Source organism: Ursus maritimus, unplaced genomic scaffold (genome assembly GCF_017311325.1).
Source record: "Ursus maritimus isolate PB19 unplaced genomic scaffold, ASM1731132v1 scaffold_24, whole genome shotgun sequence".
NCBI classification, from domain to species: Eukaryota; Metazoa; Chordata; class Mammalia; order Carnivora; family Ursidae; genus Ursus; species Ursus maritimus.
Window position 1 is genome coordinate 31362313 of NW_024424897.1, and position 24969 is coordinate 31387281.

Genomic DNA, 24969 nt, shown 5'->3' on the forward strand with positions numbered 1-24969 from the left:
CAAGTGGGTAACGGCAGCGCTAATGGAGAGGCTGCCGGGCGAAGGGCAGCTGCATCCTTGTCCAATTGTCACCTCAGTTGTCATGGGGGCAGGGCTCAGGGAGGCCGGCTGCGCATCTGGGCTGCTGAGCTGGAGAGGCCGCCAAGGGGGGAGAAGGGAAGGTGGGGGCCCAAGACACGGAGAGAGGCTCTCGGGGTCTGCGAGCGGGTGCGGGTGCACGAGCGTGGAAGTGTGTGGATGCGTGTGCGCGCCCTGCTGGGGGGAGGGCGGGGCAGCCCTGACAGAGGCGCCTTGTCCTCCTGCCCCGGCACAGGCTTGTTTTCTTCCCAAGCTATTAATGTCGCTGCAGCTTCAAAAGCCGGGTGACCTTTAAATGCCGAGCCTCCTGCTCCTGCTCAAGGCGTGGAAAAGGCTTAACGGAAAACTCAACCGGCCACAGCTGCTGGGGTGACGGCGACAAAGCCAGCCTCGTTCTGAGGGGACCGGGCTGCGGGCCAGCCACACCTGTGCCCACCTCTGGGGGCACGATGGGCACAGCCCGAGGAGAAAGGAGGCCTGGCTGGACTGAGAGGAACAGGCGGAAGAGGGGAAGACACATTCAGCTCTGCCGTGCCCTGCTGTGTGACCTTGGGTTGCCCACTTACCTCTCTGGGCCACACCCCATCATTTAGTCCCATGTAAGTCTGGGGCCGAACAAAAGTCCCCCTTCCCAGAAAAAAATCTTTTAAAAATCTGTAGAAGAAAAAAAAGGAAAAGAAAGACATTTGCTTTCCTAATTCTTCTCTCTCTTGCCTCAACTTCCATGGCCAGGTGTGTAGCCAAAAGAGCCCTGCGGTAGGGCCTACGGTAAGAGGTTTCAGTGGAAGTTAATAAGGTCCCTCCCCTAGGGAAGGACTGGCCCAGCAGCCTCAGTCCCAAGGACACCGTTCTCGCTCATCTCTGCTCCTGAGGCTCCCGGACAGGGCTTGGCTGCTATAAAAGGCACCATCAAGAAGCCACTTGTGCATTCCAGTTGAAAAGGTCCAAGAGGAAGGTCCTCAAACATGAGTGACGTGTCATTGGTTTGGCTCATCTCGGTAGGATAATGGTAATAGTAGTGATAACCTACTATCTCCTGCTTCTTTCCGAGCCAACCCTATTGCAAGTGCCTTCTGCATGCTAACATTTTCATCCCCTCTTTGCAGCCCTGCAAGGTGCATACTGTCACTGCGATTTCGACTTTATGGATAGAAAAACGAAGCACAGAAGAGTCCAGTGACTTGTTCGGGTCACACATTTGAGCACGGGAGGTCGGACTCCAGAATCGACGCTGTAAATCCATTCAGCTCCACCTCCCCTCTGTATTCCTAGAGCTGAGCGCAGAGCCAGGCATGCGGCGAGAACTCAGGTAACCGCGTGTTGAACTGAGTCCTCAGCGGGGCACAGCGGCCCTGGGGGAGGCTGGGGGTGCCTGGGGCCCGTGCTGGGGGAGCAAGGGAAGAGGAAGGAGAAGTTTGCAGGCAGAGCCTCATCCTGGAGGAAGGCCCGTGGCCTTTTCCTTACAGAAACCTTGTCCCCGCCCCACCAAGGTTGTTAGTTGCCTGGACGACCAACTGTTTCCCACTTCGACCTGAGCTGCTTAAAAACTATTTCCACAACAATCCCTCTCTCCATCAACAAATTCTAGCAGCTTAGCCAAGACACTCAATCCAGGAGCCTGCGAGGAGATCAAATGTCAGTGGACAGAAGGGGTGCTGGCCACCAATGCCCTACCCAGGGGCCGTGGTCCTGAGGAGCCCCTCTGGGCTGGTGGCAGTGTATGTGTCCCTGGGACCAAGTCAGTGGCCCAAACTCAGAGAAGGGAGTCACTGGCAGCTCAGGTGCAGGCCAGTAAAGCTGGGCTGGCTCCAGGCATGAGCTCATGCTGGCCCGGGTCCAGCTCCTTGGGGAAGAGGGGCCAGCATCCTCCCTGGGCCTCTCCTTCGGGCAGTTGGGCTCCAGGTCCCTCCACAGGCAGGGCCTGCATGGTCTGGAGCTGAGCTCTCAAGTCTGGACAGTCCCAGATGTCTCTGGGCTCCTGGGACGGGTGGTCAGTCAAGGATGCCACACAATTTAGTATCTGAGCATGCCCAGGGAATCCAGGCCGAGGAACCAGGATTCGGGAGGGGTGCTCGGGGTGAGCAGGGCAGGGTCCTAGGAGCAGAAGTCCGACTCCTGCCCCTTTCCCCCCACACTAACCCACACTGTGCACCCACCCACCGATCCATGAATCCCACTTCTATGGAATTCATATAATATGTATCCTGGAATACCATACAACAGTAAACAGAAACGAGGCGTCTCTCTATGTCTCTCTGCCCTATCGCTAAGGGGAGCAACGCAAGGCAGAACACAGCAAGTACAGTCACAGTCACGGTGCTATAGGACATTATGGTATGTGCGTGTCAATATGTATGGAGAGGACGTTCATAAGACACTGATCCTATAGGTTTCTGCTGGGTGGAATTAGGTCCTAAGAGACAGATCAGGGAAACTTTTCACTGTAAATCTTATATATCTTTTAAATTTTGATTCATGGTCATTCATTAATTTAAAAATAAAATAAGCAAATATCCTATAAAGAATAGCAAAATGACAGCAACGCCAGTGATTTGTTAACCTTTTTGTGTAGGTATATTATCGACCACAGACATGAACCACTTTTTAATAATCATTATAGCAATGTCTATGAGTGCTAACCGCGTGCCGTGTACTTTCTAAGCACTCGGCATGCATTATCTCATCCAAGCCTCAAAGTAAAGCAATTATAATACCCATTTCACAGATAAGGAAAATAAGGCCCAGAGAGTTTAAATAACTTACGTGGGGTCACACAGTCAGTGATGGAGCCAAAATTTGAATCCAAACGGTCTGGCCCCAGAGTCCATGCTCTTCTTAATCTCCACCTTATACCGTCTCTCTAATTAAAACAAAACAAAGCAAAAACTGAATGATGGCAGAAAAAAGTCGGAAGAAAAAAGCAAACCACAGAGCCTCCAGGACTTTAGAATTTCTGTAGTCCTCAAGGCTGGGCTCCATCCTTCCTGTCTCTACTAGTCCAGCAGGCCTTCGCCAGTCCTGCCTCAGTGGGAGCGAGGCACCCCTCCTCCCCCAGTGCTCCCTCCTGCTCAGGGGCCCGCCCACCTCCTGGTGGCCTTGCAGGGGAGAATGAAGGGCCGTGGAGGATGCCACAGCTGTTCCAGAGGTCAGACCACAGCTTGGGGGGTCCTCCGGGGCAGGGCAGGGCCGGGTCTGGCCAGGAAGCTCCTTGCGGAGGGGAAACCACATGTTGGTTGTGAACGGTGTGGAGTCTGGGGGAAGAGGCAGCAGAGCACGGAGGTTACAAGGGGAGCTTTAGCTCTGGGCCAACCTCAGCTTACCCTCTGCTCACCACCGCCTGGGTGAGTGGGGCTTCTCTCAGTGAGTGTCCTCATCTGTAGAATGGGATACCTGTTCCTGGGAGGACGGGTGCCCCTCCAGGGGGATTCATGCCACGGGCACCACATAGCCGCTCTCAGCCTGGGGCAGCTGTTAGTAAGGCCCTAAGGCCACACACTTCTCAGGGGCTGAGTCTACAGCCTGGCCCAGGAGTCAGGCCTGGGGTTACGATCTTGAATCCAGCCCCGAAGGGGGCCAGTGTGCAGCACAAAGGCCTCCCATCAGGTTGAGGGCCTCAGGTTGGGGGGCTCTGGGGCCCCCTGAGTGGATCAGGGAGCTGGGCCAACAGCCCCATTCCTGGCCATACTCTGCTATGCATGCTTGGGGAGAAGGGACTGGAATATACTGGGGCCTGGGTCGCCCAGGCCTCCCACTCCTCCTGGGGGCCTGCCCTCTTGGGGAGGGGCTCCCTGCCACCACCAGGGGTGAACAAACACAGGCACGCAGGCTGAGTGGCCTTCTCAGAAGTGCCGGCTCTGGCAGCTGAGGAATGCAGGCCCAGGGCTGGGGAGCAGAGCCTTGGGGAGGGGGTGGTTGGCCCTGAGCTTCAAAAGAACAGGCAGCAGCTGTGGCAGGGAGGGCCTTGGCCCTCCCCCTCTGGCAGCCAAGACACCATCAGAAATTCCACCCCAGCAAAAAGGGCCAGCCCGGAGAGCAGATGGGATTCTTTAGAGCTATTTCCCCCAACTACAGGCTGCCACCCCCTCCTCGCCTTGGCCCCTTCTCAGCGCGTGCAGCAGCAGAGCTCCCCTTCCACAGCCTCGGGCGCCCAGAAACCAGCCGCCAGGCATCCCCTCCCAGCCTGAGGCCCTCCCTTGTCCACGCCGCCTCACCCCACACAGCTCCGTGCCCACCCATGCCCTCTAAAGAGGCCAGATTAGGACGGCAGGAAGAAATCCTGTGTTCTCACTTCCAGATGGTGCTCGTTGCCAAAGGTCACAGAGCTCCCTGGCCTGTGATTTGATCCCAGCTGGGATTTGAACCCAGAGTCCTGGGCCAGTGCTCCCTCTCCGTGTGGTGCACACACTAGCAACTCCAAAGCAGCGCGTGTCCTGAGTGTGCGACACGCACCAGCTCACTCAAACCCACTCGCTCGCAAGGCTGCGGGACACAAACAGCCCTCATCAGGTTCGCCTGAACACTGCCCTCCGCCCCAGGTCCTCAGTCCAGTCCTCTCTTCCCCTAACTCTGAAGCTGTGTTTTTAAAATTATAGCCACACTCTCCTCCACACACACTAACCGCACTACCAGCCCACCACGAGGGCCACTCCCTTCACTAGGCCGATGGCAGGGCCACGGGAGGCCCCCAGCCCTTTCTCTCTTCCCCATCGGTGCCCAGAACGGCTTCTACAGTGTCTGAGCCAGCAAAGGTGAGTTCAGGTTGACCTGACCCGCAGCAACGCTGGCCAGAACCAGAGGCACCGCCTTCCCAGTTGCTCGCAGGATCAGCGCCTGGAACGGAGCGCAGGGAAGGGCCTCGGGCCAGCGGGGCTGCCAGCCCTGGCCTTCAAATCTGATAGTCAGAGGAAGGGGGTGGGAACTCTTGGGGCTCCCATAACCAGCCTTCTTTGCCTCCAGGGGTCTCAGTCTCCACCTCTAGAAAATAGAAACAGCCCCTAATGAGTCTCACCTCTGACATCCACTCACGGAAACCTCCCGGGGATGCAAGGACATGGTGGGGGGGTGGTGGCTCAGGGCCAGAGAGAGGCACCGCTGCACCAGGGACAAACCATGACGTCTGCAAAAGGAGGTGGCCGTATCCCAGTCCCCCCGGGGCTGGAAGGACTGGTACCCTTTCTTAGCTACAGAACCAGAAGCTCTTTCCACCCCTTTCCTCATATGAGATCCTCAGCAGAAGTCCGTTCTATAAGGACACCAAGCCCCTCGGCCCCTCTCCCCCAGAAGTTACACATAATCAGAGAACCTGCCATTTACCGAGTGCTGGGTCATGCTGCCCGGGCCTGGTGTTGGTTAGTCCTCACGGGCATCTAGCACTGTCCATCCCAGCCTTCTACCAGGACCAGAGCCATTTTACTGAGTCATGTGTGACCTAGAGGTTGTCCAGGGCTGTGCCACATCCAACCCCCGTGGCCTCACATGGCAGAGACCAGCGTGCCTGTCAAGTCTCCCAACACACTAGTTCCTCGCGAGGGTTTTAAAGCCTGGGTTCAGCCCCCATGCTCTCGTCTCCCGAGCTGTTTGCATCTCTGCCTGTTTCCCCTCCTGCTACCGGCCTGCTCTTGGGAAATGTTAATGTGCTTTTCTGTCAGTCTCAGAAGCAAACACTCTGCGTTAAAGCCGCCATCGCAGAGGGTGGTGAGACTTCATCAGACTCCCCTGAGGTGTTTGCTAAAAACACATATTCTCCACCTGCTATTACATCGGAATCTCGGGCGGGGGTGCCCTGGGAATCTGCTTTTTAACAAGCTCTCCAGGTCATCCTGATGCCCAGTAAAGCGTGAGGACCCCGACCGCACGCTGATTCTAGTTTTAGCGCCATCACTAGCCAGCCGGGTGACCTTAGGCAAGTCATTTTACTTTCCGGGCCTCCAGCTTCCCATCTGAAAAATAGGCAAGGAGGACTAAAATGATCTCCAGACCCTCTGTGTCTGCCCTGAGTCCCCAGATGGTTCCCAGGTGTATGAACTGAATTTCAGGGCCTATCCACTGTAGGCACACATTAAAGAGAGTTCCAGTCTGACTGATTTAGGGAGATCTGCAAAAATACCTTTTCTCTGGCTCTGGGCCCCAAACAAATGACTTTTGGATTATCCATGACACTTCCCCTCCCCCGAGCATCTCCTTGCTTCATTCCAGCCTGAGACGACCAGGATTCTATAAACACTGGGTCCGCACACCTGGGCTTAGTCAACAGTCAGCAAACAAAGGCTCTGCCAAATCACCCCACAAGCCCAAACTCGCACCCGCTCCGCCTCTCAACGGGAAGCACCCCGCCTGGGATGTGTGGACCCTGCACACCCTTCCTCCCATCACAGAATGGGCATGAAGGGCTGGGTCGGACAGAAGGCATGGCCAAAACAGCCCCAGCCTACAATTGGGTCACAAGGTTATCCAGACGTAAGGGCTGTGAGGCAACAGCATGGGAAGCTAGACATTCCGGAGTCCCCGGGTTCCTTGCTGATCACCCGGTAACACAGTGTATATCTAGCAAGTGCTCAAGCATTGCTTGCTAGTGGTAAACATAGGCTCGATTCGTCCTTCGAGCTCACGTATACTTAACAGTGGAGCTGTGGGGATCCACAGGGTAAAGTCAGATTCCCGCTGCCTTTACAGGTGGTGAAGCTACGTGTGCTCCCGACAGACCAACCACGGGGGAGGACGAGCAGGAAAGGCAAGAATGGAAACCCGGCTTCGACAGTGGGACACAGCCGGGAGTTCCAGCCACGGTCTGCGGATCGTCCTCGTTTACGGATCCCGAAACAGGTCGCTGTCTCGCTCGGAGCACGCCGGCTGGCCCAACTGATGGTGCTCTACGTGTGCACTGCACTTCACAGTTTACAGCGCTGGGGGCGCGCTGTCCACAAGCCCTGTCCATTCAGCCAGGCTCCAGGCTGGGCACGTCGCCTGCGGCAGGGACCCACGCTGGCACTGTGTGAGGCACTGCACCTACACGGAATCCTCGCAACAATCCCACGGGGTAGATGGAGAGACTGAGGCAGGCACAGAGGAATTAACTTGCCTGCGGTCTCACAGCCACGAAGTGGCGAGTTGGGATCCTTCCCCAAAGCCCACACTCCCAACCACTTACCGCACTGGCCCTACACTTATATTGATGGGCCTCTGATCAATGCATGGGCAAAGGGAGAAACTGAGGCTCCAGAAGGGCTGGGCCATGGGGTCAGCCTGGCAATGGACCCCCCCCTCCCAGGTATCAGGGAGCAGGGGCAGAAGCCCTGCATGGAGGCAGCCCCGGAGCAGGGAAGTAGAACAGAAGTGGGCACACCCCAGCTCAGAGCTGAGCCAGTCCCGCCCCAAGCCTCCTCTGCCACAGCCCCCCAGGCCCGGAGGGGCCCACGCCAGGCTCCCTCTCCCACCCCCAGCAGGACCTCCCCGTCGGGGTCTGGGCTGTCCTCGACACTCAGCGGCAGGCCCCACAGGAGGAAGTGGCCACACTCGAAAATCATTACCGTGCAGGGCTGAACTTGGGGCTTTTGTTCTTGAGCAAGGACGGTAACATTTCACTTTCAGGAAGGAGCTGGGAGGGTGCGGCCGGCTCAGAATTGCACAACCGAAAACACAGGCTCAGACACACACAGGTCCCACGTGGAAGTCTGCTTAGACAAGCCCCCTGCGGAAAAGGCCTCTCACCCACGGTGGGTCCGCACAGAGGCGGGACACAGGCTGAGCCATCCCCCTGCTTTTCAGATCAGGGCTTTGTGGTCAGTCATCTGGGCAAGCCAGGTAAAGGAAGGAGTAGCAAGGCAGCAGAGGCAGGGTGGGAACTCAGGCTTCCAACCACCCTGGGCAGAGGGCGGTGGGGTGGCAGAGACCCAGGTCCGAGAGAGGGACCACTTGGCCACATCTGGCTGGGAGGGGCAGCCCCAGGGCTGGGAAGACTGCCTACCTGCCCCTCCTCCCATCCCAGAGCTCGGCATCCCTCCTCCAACCACGCAGGTGCCGCGTAGCCCCTGCCGTCCCCCTGATGCAAGGGAAGGACAGCAAACAGCCCTCACAGGCACCCTGGCCCTGTCTAGCACAACTTTGCAGGGCGGCAGCTCTTCCTGAAAGAGTTCCCTCTTGCCCCTCCCCCTTCCCCAGGCGGTGGTGGGAGGGAAGGGAGAAAAGTCAGTCAACAGGGAAAGACCTGTTTTTTAAAAAGTAATACAAGAATAAACCAGGTTTTGAGCAGGCTGTCCCTAGGTCCCCGGGCATGGGCCCCTGCTCCCCTCCCCGCCTTGCAGGGGTCAATCAGAGGGTAAGGCTTTCACCTGCTCCCCTCCTGCACCTCATCAGAGCTTCACCTCCAGGCCCTCAAGGAAACGGTAGAAATAGGATCCTTGTCCTTTGTCAATTACAAAGTAAACAGCTCTGGGGGTTTGCCCTCCTTGGGGGGCAGCGGTCCTCTCACACCCTCAGGCAACCCTGAGCTCCCACCCTCCCTGAGCTCCGCGGGGAGGGGGGGCGGTGGCAGCAAGGAGTACAAGAGAATGGGCTAGTTTGGGGCCGGCTGGCAGAGGCAGGCCACCCACCAGGTCCAGCTCACCCCCCTCAAAGCCGCTCTGTTTGTAAAGGGCTTTCGGGGACAGGAAGCAATAAACAGAGTCAAGCGGCCAAGATGCAGGGGCTGATTATGCAGTTTATGGATTTTCCAGGCCGCTTTGTACTCTCCCACCAGCTGCCTGGGGCTCTGCAGAAAAAGGTGCTGGCAAAAGGCGGGCTGGTCCTTGGCTTGAAAGGTGGACTTCTGCCAGGCCTAAACTGGGTCTCTCCTAGTGGGGGGCACTGCATGCCTTGCCAGCCCCACAAGCACCTTCTCGATGCCGCACACCACCAGAGCCCCAGCCCCCCCCCCCCTCCAGCCCACTGCTCACCTCTCCATCCTGCTCTAAGTTACTTGACTCCCGGGAATTCCCAGAGGGGAGGGCGTGCCTGGCCAAGGCTGCCTCTTCCCAAAGGTGGGTGGCCCTCCTTCACCAAGCGGCTCAGCTTGGCTTGGCTGTCCTGGGAGTGGAGAGCGAGTTGGGAAAAGCTGAGCCTGGTGAGGAAAGAGGGTTCTGGGCGGCAGGGCCTCCCCATTACCCAGCTCAGCTCCCATTTTCCCCAAACAGGCTGAGGTCCGGTGAGACGGCGGCCCCCCGCGTGCAAGTAGCAGAGGGGTTCGCAAGAGCGACCACGGGGAGCGCCCCCACTCGTCTCTCGGTACCCGCTAACCAATAAGTAACACAAGATACACCCCAAAACGGAAAAGCACGCAGCCGAGACCTTCGGGGGCCAACAGGGAATGACATGAAAAAGCCAAATGAGCGGACCGTGTGCCCACGGCGCTAGTTCTGCAGAAGCGTCTGAGCGCGTCCTCGCGCATCTGCACGCGCGCGCACCAAGCCCCAAGCAGCGGGTATGCTGGAGGTGGGGCTGCAGGAGGGGCTCTGCTTCTGTTTACTTCATCCCGCTCTGCATCCTTTGAAGTTTTTCCACAAACAGGCATTATCTCTGTAGTTTAAAATTAAGAATTGAAAAAAATAATAAGGTGCACTGCCGGTGGGACTGGGCGCGCACAGGGGCGTGGGGCTGGGTGCAGGGAACAGTTTGGTAGTTTCTTACACAGTTAAACACAAAATTACCATATGATCTAGCAATTCCACTCCTAAGGCGTCTACCCCAAAGAACCGAAAGCAGCGACTCGAACAGATATGCGTACACGCCCGTGTTCGTAAGAACATTATTCACCATATCCCAAAGGCAGAAACCACCCAAGTGTCCACCAACAGATGAATGGATAAACAAAAATGTCTTGTACACATAAGGGAAAAGGGGGAGTATTCTTCAGCCATAAAAGGGAACGAAGTTCTGACAGATGCGACAACGTGGAGGAACCCTGAAAACACGCTAAAAGCCAGACACAAGAGGACAAAGGCTGTATGATTCCACTTCTGTGAGTTACCTAGAACCGACAAATTCCTAGAGACAGAAACTAGAATAGAGGGTACCACAGGCTGAGGGCATGGGGGAAGGAAGTCATTGTTGGATGAACAGTTTCTGGTTGGGATGATGGATAAGTTCTAGAAATGGATGGTGGTGATGGATAATTACACAATGGTGTGAACAGACTTCATGCCACCGAATTGCCCCCTAAAAATGGTTAAAATGGTAACTTTTGTGTTACGTATATTTTACCACAAGAAAAAGAATGAAAGGGGCACCTGAGTGGCTCAGCCCGTTCAGCGTCCGGCTCTTGATTTCGGTTCAGGGTCGGGAGATCAAGCCCCACAGCCTGCTCTCGGGTTCCACACTGGGGGTAGAACCTGCAAGGAATTCTCTCTCTCCCTCTGTCCCCAGTCCCAGCTCTTCCTCTCTCTCTCAAAAGAGGAAAAGAAAGAAAAAGAACTGAAGACTTCAGTCAGGCAAGAGGAGGCACCGAGGGGTAGAATCACCAGACAGAAGGGGGCGCTACTCAGGCTCTGCAGATAGAGGGCAACCAGCACACAGGAAATCCTGCCTGCACAGAGGGGCTCTGTCCCCATCGGCATGGAGCGGGCCAGGGGACAATGACACCCCTGTTGATGAGGACTGTTCACATGGCCTGCGGAGTCCCACAGGCCCTGGGGTTGCGGGGAGATGGTAGTGCAGGGGTACTTTCTGGAATGTTTGGAAGAGGTGGGTTATGGCCCACTCGGAAACGGTGAGTGTGCTGAGAAATGAAGCATGCATCTGAGAGCCTGGGCTAGAAAGGGAGCAGGGAGGCGAGCCGGCTTGCAGGTACTGCAGGGAGAGGGGAGGGAAGGACAGAAGGAAACTAGAGACAGAGAGTAAGAAGAGGGTGCTCCGGCAGGCAGCGATGACTCATCCATTTGTCCGGCACACATTACAGGGCGCTCCCAGGCGCTAGACGCTGGGGAAACAGAGGACGGGGCAGGGGGGTAAGAGAACCATCTCCTCTGATGAACACCTAGTGCCCGTCCAGCACCACCACCCCCCCGCCCATCTTGCTCAAAAGTGTATCCGTATACCAAGCCAAGAAACCCAGAACTGCCCCCAGCCTCCACCTTCTTCCAGAAAGTAAAACTGCTTCTTACTTGAGGCCAAGCTGTTCCACTAGGAGGAAAGATCAAAACCGCCAGTGTGGGCTGTTCACCCCGGTGACCGAGCCTCACTCACAGCAGCGCGCCCGGCCGGAGCTACCAGGCATCGGCTGGGGCCGGATTCTTTCCTCCCCGAGGGGAGAAGCAGGGAGCAGCACGGGCATGCCGGGGCGGGACCCCGGGCTCTGAGCGCTCAGGTGCGGGGCTGCCGGAGGTCTTGCCCCGCTCAGCTCCGACGGTGCAGAGACAGAGAGAAGCCATGCGTGGGGGCGCATTTGAGGTCAGCCGCGGCTCTGCCTCACTCGAGATAAGAATATTTAAACAGTGGACTTTGTTAGAAAAGGACATTGTATCCACGGCCTTCCTGAAATGTGTAATGTGTGTATGTGGACGCAGAGGAAAGAGGGGTGGCAGGCAGTTCTGAAACAACTCGCCTTGGCCACTGTGTCCCTCTCAGAGACCCACTCCTAGAACAGTGCTGTCCAATGAGGAAGCCACTCATCACATGTGCCAATACAAATTTCAACTGTAACTGAAGTGAAATGGAATTTAAAATTCAGTTCCTCGGTCATTACTACCACATTTCAAGTGTTCACTAGCCACCTAGGCTAATGGTAAAATGGACAGGACATATTTTGGAATGTTTCCAACATTGCTGGAAGTTCTATCAGACAGTGCTATTCTAGAATCTAAAGGGGAGCCCCTCCTCCTTGGCAGAATGGAGCCCTGGAGCACTTTGCGACAATTGTCGGTGGGAGACCAAGGACTGTGGGCCATTGATCCCCAGAAGAGGAGCCGTTCCACGTCCTTCCGGGAAGGGTGGGTCAAAGACCCCTTTCTCCCGAGCAGGGGTGAGCACTAGTACCCCTCCTCACTACCAAGATCAGAGCGCTGGCCCGGTTCTATGAAACCTGCCAGTCAAGGCAGGGAGAAGCAGAAATCCAGCTAGAAACCCAAGTCCCACTTCCAAACCTCACAGAGTCCGAGCCTCGGAAGACCACGTTCAGAAAAAGCCGTCCAATTTGTATGCCCAGAGAAAGGGTATGCTTAGATCACAGGGCTTCTCCACTGTACTCTCTCCTAGGTACGCCCCATGGTGGCCCTGGCACCGCCTCCCTGGGCTTGTCCAGAGCAATGGGAAGGAGTCGGAGCAAAAGAGCTGCTGAGGCAGAGGGGCCATGTGTGGGAGTGGGTGGGGAGGGTAAGGGCTTATAAAGAAAAAACCAGTATTTCAGGGAAACGTGATGGACCAGGCTAAGGAAGGGGATTCTGAGGAGCGAGCGATGTTGGGTGTTTGGGTCTGTGCCTTTGAACCAACCAGAGAGAGCAAGACTGATCAAGGCACCCCTAGCCCTGCACACGTCACACACGGTGATGTGACATGGCTGACACCCTTGCACTCCTAACCTGACCGATCTCCTTCGGAGCTTCCCCATTTCAAGCAAGGTCCATCCATCACCGTTCTCCCCACAGCACATCTCAGCCTGGCCCTCAAAGTCAACCAAAATGGAACCCATAGATCTGCAGTTGTTGCAGCAAGTGGCAGATCGAGGGCTGGGGACCGGGAGGAGGGTGAGCAGACAACGCACAGAGTGAGAGAACAATGGGGATCAGAGACCCGAGGCAAACCTCTGAGCCTGGGTTCTGCCCCCCACCCTGCTACATGGATCCTTGAGCAAGATCTTCTTTCCCTTGAACATTTTTTTAAAAAATAAAACTGATACGGGCACCTGGGTGGCTCAGTCGGTTAAGCGTCTGCCTCCAGCTCGGGTCATGATCCCAGGTCCCTCAGTCGGTTAAGCGTCTGCCTCCAGCTCGGGTCATGATCCCAGGTCCCAGCCCCGCATTGGGCTCCCTGCTCAGCAGGGAGTCTGCTTCTCCATCTTCCTCCACCCCTCCCCCGGCTTGTGCTCTCGCTCTCAAATAAATAAAGAAATAACTCTTAAAAAAATAAAAAGAAAACTGCTCTAAACAAATGTAAGCTTAATGAATTATCGTAAGGCAACCCCGTGTAAGCATCCACGTCTGGAAAGGAGACATTGCGGCCACTCCACAACCCATCCCTGTGCCACACGCTGACTTCTGTGGTCACTTCCTTGCATTTCTTTACTGTCCAAACATACAACCCTGGACACTGGACTTCAGTCGTGCGTGTCATTTGTCCTTTAAGTCTATCTTAAGCTACAGCTTCCCCCATCATCTCCTTTTTTTTCCTTAGAATTTGTGAGTTGACGCACCCAAGCCGTGTGACTATTGCCTTCTCTACTGCATAAAGGTCATGGACCAAGTTTCCTTTTCTCTTGGGGCCTCACTTACTCCTTCCTTACCAGCACCGCCCTGGCCAACTTACGGGAGCTTCCGTGACAATAAGAAGAGACAGCCTGAAAGCACATCAGGAAATGCTTAAGATATTTTGTCAAGCAAAGAATGCAGGATACCAACGGATACAGCACAGGATGCTTTCAGCCCCACCAAGGAAATGTGCACTAAAAAAGGGCCAGCAGAAAACACGCCATCTATCAATGGTCGTCCTGGATAGTAGAATTCTGCCTCCCTCTCTTTGCTTCTTTCTTACCTTTTTCCATGATCAACATATAACAATGTGACAGGGCACAAGTAATTTTCTTTTTCTTTTTTTTTTTTTTTAAGATTTTATTTATGTATTCGACAGAGAGAGAGACAGCCAGCGAGAGAGAGAACACAAGCAGGAGGAGTGGGAGAGGAAGAAGCAGGCTCCCAGTGGAGGAGCCTGATGTGGGGCTCGATCCCGTAACGCCGGGATCACGCCCTGAGCCGAAGGCAGACGCTTAACCGCTGTGCCACCCAGGCGCCCCGCACAAGTCATTTTCAAAACATTTTCAAGAAAAGGGTGCCTGGGATCCAAGGCACCGCCAGGCCTGTCCACTCCCCCATCACAGGACCGCTTGGCTTTTCTCTCTGTTCCCAAGGCCACCCCCAATCCCGCTGAGATCCGCAAACCTCAAGCTCATCCCATGCCTGCTTCTTTGATGCCTCCTGGCCACCCTTCCTGCCCCGTCCTGTCTTCTCTCTGGCCGCCAACAGAAGAATTCATCTAAACTATGCTGGGTCACTTCCTGCCTCCCCGACGCTCCTGTGCCGCTCAGACCCCTTCCTTTGTCTGCATTGGTGCTCACCCCGTTCAGCGAGCCTCAGGGTCACCCGCAGTGCTGAACACACACTGCTGGGCTCCAGCCCCAAAGCTCCTGCTCCCTAGGTCTGGGGCCGGGGGTGAGGGGGGTGGGGGAGGCAAGAATGTGTGCGTCTAGCAAGTGCTCCGGTGTTGCTCACGCCACTGGTTCACAGACCACGCTTTAGAACCCTCACCTCGGTCCTCAACAAGCCCTGCCCGGCTTTCAAGAGCTCGTTCAAGCTCCCCTGTGCAGGAGGCAGTCTCTTCCAACAGCCAGGATCAACCTCTTCTGTCCTTTCAGAGCACGCTCCGCGCTGACCGAGCTCTGGGGGTCTGGCAACGGGGACAGCGCCCTAGGTAAGGGACCTGGCGATGGGCAATGTGGCACGTACCGTTTGCCACCTTCCCTGGCGGCTCCTATGGGCAGAGCCCAGAAGGGCCCTTCCTCGGTGGCCCCGCATTACCCGGGAGGGCTTCTGAATGTCTCAGGGAAACGGAATCTTTTCCTTCACACACAGACTTCTAATTATTCACTCCCGCATTCACTGTCAGTCAAAAAAATACTTAGTGAGCACCTACTGTATGTCCGGGTGCACAAAACGAAAATCTCTTTTCTCCACGGAAACCAAGAATTACAACAGCATTAAGTTACCACAGAAACGTGCAGAAAGGGCTCCTTCCAAAAGCAGCCAAACAGCCCACCCCTGCAGCCCCGGGCACCGCTGCCCGCACACGGCCGTGGCCTGAGGGGCAGGTGCTGGCTCCTGCCAGCGAGCACGGGCAGTTGTGGTCACACCCACGTGTAGCCATGGTGAAGGTTTGGTCGCCAGTTGCAGGCTTCGTTTGTCCTCAGCTAAGCCACCCAGGACCCGGAGACAAGATTTATGGGCAGATATTGTTAGGAGAACAGATGTCCAAGGAAGCAGGCCGAGCAAACGGGAACAACGGTTGTGAGACAGAGAAGCTGAAGGGACTCCATTTTAGAAAGGCCCCATTTACTCACGTTCCATATTTCTTTCTTTTTTTCCTTTTTTTTAAGATTTTAATTATTTATTTGAGAGAAAGAGAGAACACCAGCTGGGGGAGGGACAGAGAGAGAAAGAGAGAGAAGCAGAACGTCGCTGAGCTCGGAGCCAACGTGGGGCTCGATCCCAGGACCCTGAGATCATGACCTGAGCTGAAATCAAGAGTTGGACGCTTAACTGACTGAGCCATCCGGGTACCCCTCACGCTCTATAGTTCGCCTTGCATCTGGGTAAACCAAAGAAGCTACTTTCCCACTCCAAGGGGGAAGCAAGGAAGTGAATTGTTCTCTGAGTTTCATCCTGGCCCCTAAACACCTGATAACATCTAAGAAGAACCGGGTCCCAAACATGTTCCAGGACATTAGTTTCGAACAAACCTCGGCCCACACTGGCATCGATTCCCCTACCTTCGGTGATTTATGCAAGAACACCTATTGTTCACCTGACGCTCCCTTTCTTTGGACCGTACCCTGGATTCCTGAAGGAACACCCTGGACCCTTCTCCTGTATAAACCCCTAATCCAGCAACAAGGAGACAGTCTCCTCTCCTTTCTTTTTTTTTTTTTTTTTTTAATTTTACTTATTTATTCGACAGAGATAGAGACAGCCAGCGAGAGAGGTAACACAAGCAGGAGGAGTGGGAGAGGAAGAAGCAGGCTCATAGCAGAGGAGCCCGATGTGGGGCTCGATCCCATAACGCCGGGATCACGCCCTGAGCCGAAGGCAGACGCCCAACTGCTGTGCCACCCAGGCGCCCCAAGTCTCCTCTCCTTTCTGAGCTTTTCAGACACCCTGTCTGCTATACTCTATCACTTAACGCTATTCAGTAAAGTCTACTTTCATTTCCTCCTGGCTTGCATTTGATTTCTATCCTGCACAAAGCCAAGGACCCTCTTGGCTGGTCCTGTGGGGCCCCCTCTGGGTCCTTGGACCTGCCTGCCTATGTCAGTTGTGATTATGCAGGCCTGGAACCCACTGGAAGGAGGCAAGAAGATACCACCTCCCGGGGCACCTGAGTGGTTCAGTCATTAAGCATCTGCCTTCAGCTCAGGTCATGATCCCAGGGTCCTGGGATCGAGCCCCAACTTGGGCTCCCCGCTCAGCAGGAAGCCTGCTTCTCCCTCCTCCACTCCCCCTGCTTGTATTCCCTCTCTCACTGTCTCTCTCTGTCAAATAAATAAGTAAATAAACAAAATCCTTAAAAAAAAAAGACACCACCTCCTAATAAAAAGGCAGCAGATGTCTAAAGAGCAGACCCGTGTCCCATTTCGGCGAACATCTAAGGCTCTGGACACTTGGGCCTTCTGCCCCAGCAAGACATTCTGAGCAGGCTGACGACACTGCAGATTCTCCACGGTGGATATCGGCTTCCCCGTGACCTTGGGCAACTTTGACTTCTTCGTGCCCCCATTTCACTATCTAACGATATCTTGTAAAAAGGTAGTAAAGCCCAAAACAAGATGATAGAGGTCCCCATAGGAAGAATAAAGGGAGACATTTAAAAACAAGCAACAGGGGCGCTGGGTGGCTCAGTTGGTTAAGCGGCTGACTTTTTTTTTTAAGATTTTATTTATTTGACAGAGAGAGAAAGTATGGGAGAGAGCAAAAGCAGCAGGAGCGGCAGAGGAAGAGGGAGAAGCAGACTCTCCGCTGAGCAGGGTGCCCTATGATCCCAGAAGCCCAGGATTATGACCTGAGCCAAAGGCAGACACTTAACTGACCAAGGTACCCAGGAGCCCCAAGCATCCCACTCTTGATCAAAGACTAAGGTCTTGATCTCAGGGTCCTGAGTTCAGGCCCCCCACTGGGCTCCATGCCCAGCATGGAACCTACTTAGAAACAAAACAAAACAAACAAGCAACAAAAATATCATCTGTAAAAGTAAAAGAAAGAAACCCCAAGGAGACCACGCAGGGAAAATCCTTCAGCGCATCAATGGGGAAACGCTGCGTGCATTCAGGACCCCTAGAGCAGGGATTGTGGGGTGGAGGGGTGCAGCAGGATCTCTGGGGAGCTTCTGAAAGACAAACGTCTAGGGCCCCCTACTGAATTAGAGTCCTCCCCACCAGGAACATGCAATTTCCATTCCCTGCTCCCCGCAGCAAGTCAAAGAGGCTCAGGATATTCTGGGGGCTTCTAGACTTGAGACATCACCCCGGAGGTGAGTAGCAAATTATTATCTAAAAGGGGAAGAGGGAGGGACCGTGGCCACAGGGAAAACATCAAGGAAATCTAGAGAACAGCTGGAGAGGAGAAGGAATGTCAACATTGAGGTGCCCTTTGTTTCTGTCCCTGCCACCCCCGCCCAGAGATCTGATTCTGGAGAAGGGACACCATCCTCCCAGTTCAGGCCGACCAGTCCTCCACAGACCCGCTGCTTCAGCCAATGCACGTCTGAGTCCGGGGCTGTGCCTTCCTCTGACCACCACCGACCCTGGCACATTTCCCTGTGCTCTCCATGCCTTGGCCCCAACAGCCTCACCCTGACCATCTGCGACTCTTTATTTCAGGAATCAGATCGCGGTCCTCCTCCTCCAAGAAGCCTTCCCAGAGGCACTCTTTGGCGCACCCCCACACAGCCTTAGCCTGTTAGATTCTTGTCACACCATCAATGTGGCAGCACTAGTCACCTATCACAATGACCAGTGTGTGGATGGTGGCCCCGGCAGACAGTGGATTGTTTTGGTCTCATTCAGTTCTTCAACCCCAACACCCAGGTCAGTGCCCAGCAGAAACCGGGTGAGCAATATAGATATTTACACCGATCAGGAGAAAGGAGGGAAGGAAATTTTACATCAAACAGCTCCACTAGGCAAATTTTTTAAAACTCTAGAGAAATTACAGCCTATATATATATGTGTGTGTGTGTGTGTGTGTGTGTGTTTGTGTGTGTGTGTTTTCACTTCCTATGTGCCACGGTGAAGCCCAAGACCCAGGGAGGCAGAGATGGACAGAGAAACACCAGGTTTGTCTGGCTCCAGGCTCCTTGCTCTCCACCAGTCGGCTGTGGTCGATATAGCCCATGCAAAGGGGCAAAGATGAACACCTAGAGAAAAACTAGCTCCCTCCGAAGCCCCTGCTCCCTGTGGTTTAGGGGTCCCAGCGGCTCCAAGTGCCACGCTTTGGACAAAGCATGGATCCAGACTGCTGTCCACAGGAGCAGGAGCCGTCTGTCCCTGCTGATGGCCCCTCGCAGTAAGGTACCAGGGACACTTCTGCAACCATCGGGGAGAGCCCAGGAGTCAGCGGTCCCCACTGGGAGAGGAGGTCCATTGAGAAGCAGTGACAGGAACAGTGCCATCCAGGGCCTTGGCGTGGAAAGGCATTTTTCCCCCATGCCCATGTCTCCCGGCCCGCTGGCTCAGGAACAGCAGAGGGGTGGCCTGCACCTGCCCCACCTGGCCTGTCTGGGCCCGGGGAACAATGAGGAGGATGTTCCATGAGCCCAGGGGCTTTACTGGAGAGACACTGGGAAGAAAAGCAGGAACTCTGAGTGGCGTCATGGTAGGCGGGGAATACAGTGTATTCAGGGCTAACTGGGGTGACTGAAAATGAGCCATATGCCAGGTACGTGGTAAAGTGTATCCCCAGAGTCTTCATTTGATTTTCACACCAACCCAGTGGGATGGCTACCATTCCCCTTGAGTCACCAACAGAAAACTCAGGCATTACTCTGCTGGAAGAAGAGAGCGCGAGAAGACAACCCTCAAAAATGGGATGTGTTTGGCCAAGGTCGAGCAGAGACTGAAGGGTCTTTGAGTAAGGCATTAAGGATACTTGCTCTCTGTTCTCCATCTTTCTTAAAGTCAGGACAAAATGAAATGGGATTTAAGTTAGATTCCAGAAGAAACTTGTGGACTAAAAGAGGCGTGAGAGGGTTCACTTCCCAGGACAGAAACCCAGAAGCTGCAGCTCCATCATGTCCCCATTCTGCAGACAGGAGCCTGGACAGCTCGACCTTTACCACCACGAGTGTCTCCCGAACACACTCAGAGCTCTCCTCGGGCAATTTCGCTCCAGATCCAGTCTTGACGGAGGCTCTCGGACAATGAAAATCTGAGGTTAAATACATCCTTTGCTACATTTAACAGGCAGATGGGGAGAGGGAGAGAGTTCAGATATTAAAATGAAGACTAGAGTTTGCTGATTTAATCAATGAGGTTAAAGTGACAGCATTAAAGTTAGCATGAGTGCAGTATTGCCAGAAACCTACGGGGTCACCGGTCGGATAACAGAGTTCATCAGAGCCGCGGTGACCGAGGTGACTAGGAAGATCGGCAGGTGGCTGCTTGGCCTCTGGAAGCCCCGTCCTCGCCCCCCGCTCCGCCGCCCACTCCCCAGTGAACTTTCTGGGAGGACTGCAGGCCACGGAGCAGATCTGCTCTGCCCCAGGCTGCTCAGACCAACACTGCTCTGGCCTGGAACAGAAGGCTCCCCCAGCAGACTGTGATCAGCCAGGGACGCAGAACAGCCTGGGCCAGAGGAGGGGGAGCCTGGGGGTGCTGAGTAGGCGCAAGACGCTCAGTGTCAAGAGAGGTTCCTGAATCTGAAGAGTCATCTCAAACCAGGTAACTCACTGGTTGGGATCAAACGCGGGGTGTACTACTCACCGTAGAATAAGCTTGTGACAATAACTCAGCAGAGTTCACCCAAGCGTGGGGTTTCCTTAAGGTCAAAGGAGTCACATTACTCAAGAGGTTTAAAACCTCTCACGCCCTCGGAAGAAACCAGGGCCCAAAAGGGTCAGAATCCTTACCCTCAAGGTCCTGCCAAAGGATCGGCGCCAAGGCCAGCTTTCCCAGCCAGCCTCCCGCCCCAGGTGGCCAGCAGCTGCCTCTGAGAATACAGTGGGTCCAGGAGGGCTGAGTGTCTACGAACCACTGCGCTCCATCGGACAGCCTCATGACACACATGTCGCAACCCCGAAGGGGAGGCCAGGCCAAGCACCACGTCTTGGGAGTCCCAGGCTGGAGGACTCACAGTGACTCCCCACCCCACCCCACCCCCCCGCCCCGGGCTCTCCAGGCCACCAAAGGCCTCCTGTCCATCCCCGAGCGGCCCCCACCTCTCTCTTTGATGCCAAATTGGGGAGGGGGGGTAGACAGCAAAGAAAAATCCCCACTAGGCATCGATTTGCCCAAAGCAAAAGCAACACAAAGGCTGCACCTGTTTCCATGGAGACATGACTGGCGAAGCAAAGGAACAAAACAGAGCGAGAAACACAAAGCCGTCACCACCTTCCGGCCGGCGTGACCGATGTTGGCGGCCAGAGCCCTGACAGGAAGACGGCGGAAGGATTAAAGGTGATCAGGAGATCTAGAAGCCAGAGCCCGAGCCCTTTCAGTTGGTAGAGCGTGAGGCGAGGAGCCTCCCCATCCCCCAGGCCTACAAGCTAGCCTGGCCCCACTCCTGAGAAAGCTCCTCAACAAAAAAATCCTGGACAGAAATCCAAAGTGAGCAATTATTCCCTTCACAAAAGGATTCTCTGCTTCACAAAGGGATTCCTTGAAACAGCAAAATCCCATGGTGGATTGGAGCGTCTGTTTTGTTTCATTATTTACTTCTCTGAGGCTGAGGACAAGGGAGTAGCTTCCAGACGAAAGTTTGTAAGAAAAGATGACAACATTCCCAAGGGGAAGGGATGGAGGGGTGGGGACAGGACTCCCTAAAATATCTGCTGGGGAGGGAGGGGCACCTGGGTGGCTCAGTCGGTGAAGCGTCTGCCTTCAGCTCAGGTCATGATCCCGGGGTCCTGGGATCGAGTCCCACATCGGGCTCCCTGCTCGGTGGGGAGTCTGCTTCTCCCTTTGCCCCTCACCCCCACTCGTGCTCTCTCTCTCAAATAAATGAATAAAACCTTTAAAAAATAAAATAAAATATCTGCTGGGAGAGGCCCACAGGAAGTTGAGACAGGGCAGCGTTAGAAGAGAAAAGTGAGTTATTTGAGCCCTTCCACCGTGGAAGAGCACGGGGCCGCCAGTGGGAGAGGCTGGCCGACAGCAGGGCTCTGACAGGGCCCAGCGGGGTGGACCCCAAACGCAGGGCACTCTCGAAGCTATTAGCTGAGGGGAGATGTGGGGAGTCTGAGGGGGCAGTCCTCATTCCCCCAGGACAGCAAGAAGGCCAGAGGCTTGCATGCTGCCGGGTGAAGGCCAGGGGAAGATGCCAGCAGTGGGCTCAGCAGGTGACCGGGGCTCAGGGTGGTAGTAAGAGCCTCGGCGCTTGCTCTCGTCATTCATCAGGGGACATGTATTAAGTGCCCCCAGCACAATCCACACACCAGCCCGCCCTGCCCTTGGAGAGTCTCAACCAGGACTTCACTCCACTCAGCTTTTCCCAGACTATCATTCCTCCAGAGAACAGAAAACAAGCCGAACAACAACAATAATGTTTACTGAGCGTGCTGTGTGGGCCAGACACATGTGGTCATTGTTCGTTTATCCTCTCAACCAGCCCAAGAGGGAGACGCTAGCCTGTCCGCTCTTACCGATGGGGACAGACACGGAGAGGCGAGGAACTGGCCCGGGTCACGCACCTAGTGAACTGGCAAAGCCGGGTCAGCCCCACTTCAGAGCCTGTGAACGCTAGGCGAGGGGCCTGCCGCGTCAGCCCGTTCAACAGACATGCTGAGCACGACAGAGTCCAAGCGACTCGCACTGAGGCAGGGGACAGACTCTGAAGACCAGCTCTTCTGACCCCCCCGCCCAAGGCTTTTTGCCTTGTGATGCCTCCCCAGGTAAGGCCAGCAGCTTTCTTAGGGGGGCACATGCACTCTCCTGTGGCCATGAAGTCACTCTCCTGCTCTGGGCCTCCGTTTACCCGTAACAAGGAGACATCCTGATAGTGTGAGCTCCTGCCCCCTCACTGGGAAAAAACATGGGATATGAGTCCAAGGTGTCGCCGGGGAGCCCACGGGAGGAAGACCCAGTCCCAGCTCCAGCGAAAGATTCCCAAAGGCCCACAAGCTCTGGAATGAGCGAGGTAATGTTCCAGCGGGCGCCTGGTTCCGTGTTCTTCCCACCAGCACACGTGTGGGAAATGCGGGCACTTCTAGGGCCCTGGACCCGGCTGGCTTTCAGGGGATCCATCTCCCACACCTCCACTTCCACGGGGAGTCCTTTGTTACACTGCCAGACTGGCCACCGTCTGGGTCTACCGTTCTTTTTACACAATGGCCCCTTCTCACCATTTCCCCAAAGAACGGCCCACCCCCAGCCATCCCAAGTGTACCCTGGTGCTCTCCCCTGGGGTGTGAACGCCACCAGACAAAGGGACGACTGGAGAGTGCAGCATTCTTGGGGGAGGCCCCGGAAGACGGGCATGGAGAAGGGGGCTGGCCATGGGGGCGTCTGGGTGGCTCAGCCGTTCAAGTCTGCCTTCGGCTCAGGTGTGACCCCAGGGTCCTGGGATCGAGCCCCAGGTCGAGACCCAGGTCGGGCTCCCTGCTCAGCGGGGAGTCTGCTTCTCCCTCTCCCTCTGTCACTCCCCCTGCTTGTGCTCTCTCATTCTCTCTCTCGCTAATAAATAAAATCGTAAAAAAGAGAGAGAGAGAGCACGGGGCTGGCTTTATTTCACCGAAGCCTTATCTTTTTTACCTACCCGTCTGTCTGTTTTCGGGTTACAATCAGGAAGCAAGGAAGCTGGCACAGGGACACCTGTTTAACACATTCATTCAAATCGCAAAACAGAGTCTGACTGCTTCTGACACAAAGTATGACTTGGCTGACAGCTCGAACGACGAGGTCCGGCTTTGCCAATTAGGAATTATGACGGACATTTTCCGTAATTGCATGGGCCGAGTTTGCTGGTTTAAGGGCTTTGACAAAAATATATTTGAAGTGAGTATATGACACACAATCAGCCTAGAAATACACTCGACTTAAAGTTATGATAAAAGGGTTTTTTCTTTTTAAAGATTTATTTATTTGTCCTACAGAGAGAGAGAGAGCACAAGCAGGGGGAGGGGCAACAGACTCCGGGCTGAGCGCAGATCCCGGCGCGGGCCTCAGTCCCATGACCCTGAGATCACCACCCGAGCAGAAACCAAGAGTTGGACAGTCAGCTGACTGCACCACCCAGGCTCCCCAAAGTTGTGATCGAAGTTTTTTTATGTGAATTTTATTTATTTTTTTAAGATTTTATTAGCTTATTTGACAGAGAGAGAGACAGCCAGAGAGAGAGGGAACACAAGCAGGGGGAGTGGGAGAGGAAGAAGCAGGCTCCCATCGAGAGGGCCTGATGTGGGGCTCGATGCCATAACGCCGGGATCACGCCCTGAGCTGAAGGCAGACAGACGCCTAACGACTGAGCCACCCAGGCGCCCCTTATATGTGAATTTTAAAATGCGTAAGAGGATACAGTTTTTCCAAATTCTTTGGACAGATATGAGACCAAAGAAAGTTTGCCGCCTGTCACTTTTCTTCCCTGGAACCAGGCTCAGACGCTCTAGCGTCCGTGCCACCACCAGGAGAAGTCAGCTGCGGGGGACGCAGCCAGCACCAGACCTGGCACCTGGGTGTCAGCGCGCTTCTGTTACTTCTGCGCTGCGTGGATCTGGTTAAGTCACCCAAACACCCTGAGCCTGTTTCCTCGTAAGTGAATGGAAACAACAGAATATAAAGCATATCAAACATCCTGAGGATGATGGCGCCGAGAGAATAATGGAGAAGTCCATCAGCATACGCAGCCCCAAACAGGAGCCTCCCAGCAAGCGTTTCCTGTTCCGCTTAGACAACGTGACAGTATTCATCTCTAGATCATACTAATAACGTATTTATTGAACGCTTGCCCATGTACCGGGCTGCACAGGCCCCAGATCATTTTGTTTGCTCAACAATCCTATGGATAAGGTGTCCTTCTTATCCCCGATTTATAAGCACAGAAAGCTTACGCACTTGCCCAGCTCCACTTAAAGGCCCAGCAGGCACGTTTGACTGGGGACACGGGGTGCTCTAAACCCTTCCCCCTCAAAGTGCGGCCTACAGCTGGCAGAATCGGTACCCAACGGGAGCCTTATTAGAAATGCAGGATCCTAGAAACTCCCCCAAACCTACTGAATCAGAAGCTGCATTTTAGAAAAATCTATGGGTGATTCATACACACATCCAAGTTGGAGAACCACCGCTCTAAATCACCAGACCGTTTTCCATCCTGATTTACCATCCTGCTTTTATCTTGCTGAAGGTAATATGAGAATGTTTGCTTTCTCGACACACATACGCACAGCTGGCAATTAAAGCAAGCAAGATGGTTAGGGATTATAGTAATCCGTCAGTCACATATGCAAAGTGCATTTTTTTAAAAAGGACTAGGAAAAGTCACAACAAACTGTCCTCAGTGGTCACCTCTGAAGAGTGGGCTGGGGAGAGCATAGTCAAGGGGGGCTTTGTACTTGGTATTATTTGAAATTTTTAATAAAAATAATGTAGTTGCATATTGGTTTAAAAGGAAAGCACGTTTTATTTTTATTTTTTTTTAAAGATTTTATTTTTATTTATTTGACAGAGATAGAGACAGCCAGCGAGAGAGGGAACACAAGCAGGGGGAGTGGGAGAGGAAGAAGCAGGCTCCCAGCGGA

At 54.6% G+C, this 24969-nt stretch overlaps 1 protein-coding gene across 3 annotated transcripts in view; it reads right to left on the reverse strand.

Annotated features, from left to right (window-relative positions):
* CUEDC1 (CUE domain containing 1) overlaps window positions 1–24969 on the reverse strand; it is a 78910-nt gene that overhangs the window by 26018 nt on the left and 27923 nt on the right. For all 3 annotated transcript variants that reach the window (XM_040640883.1, XM_040640885.1, XM_040640884.1), the window contains one exon: window positions 2842–2938. The gene's annotated coding sequence lies outside the window, so the exon portion shown is untranslated. The remainder of the gene's footprint in view (window positions 1–2841; window positions 2939–24969) is intronic.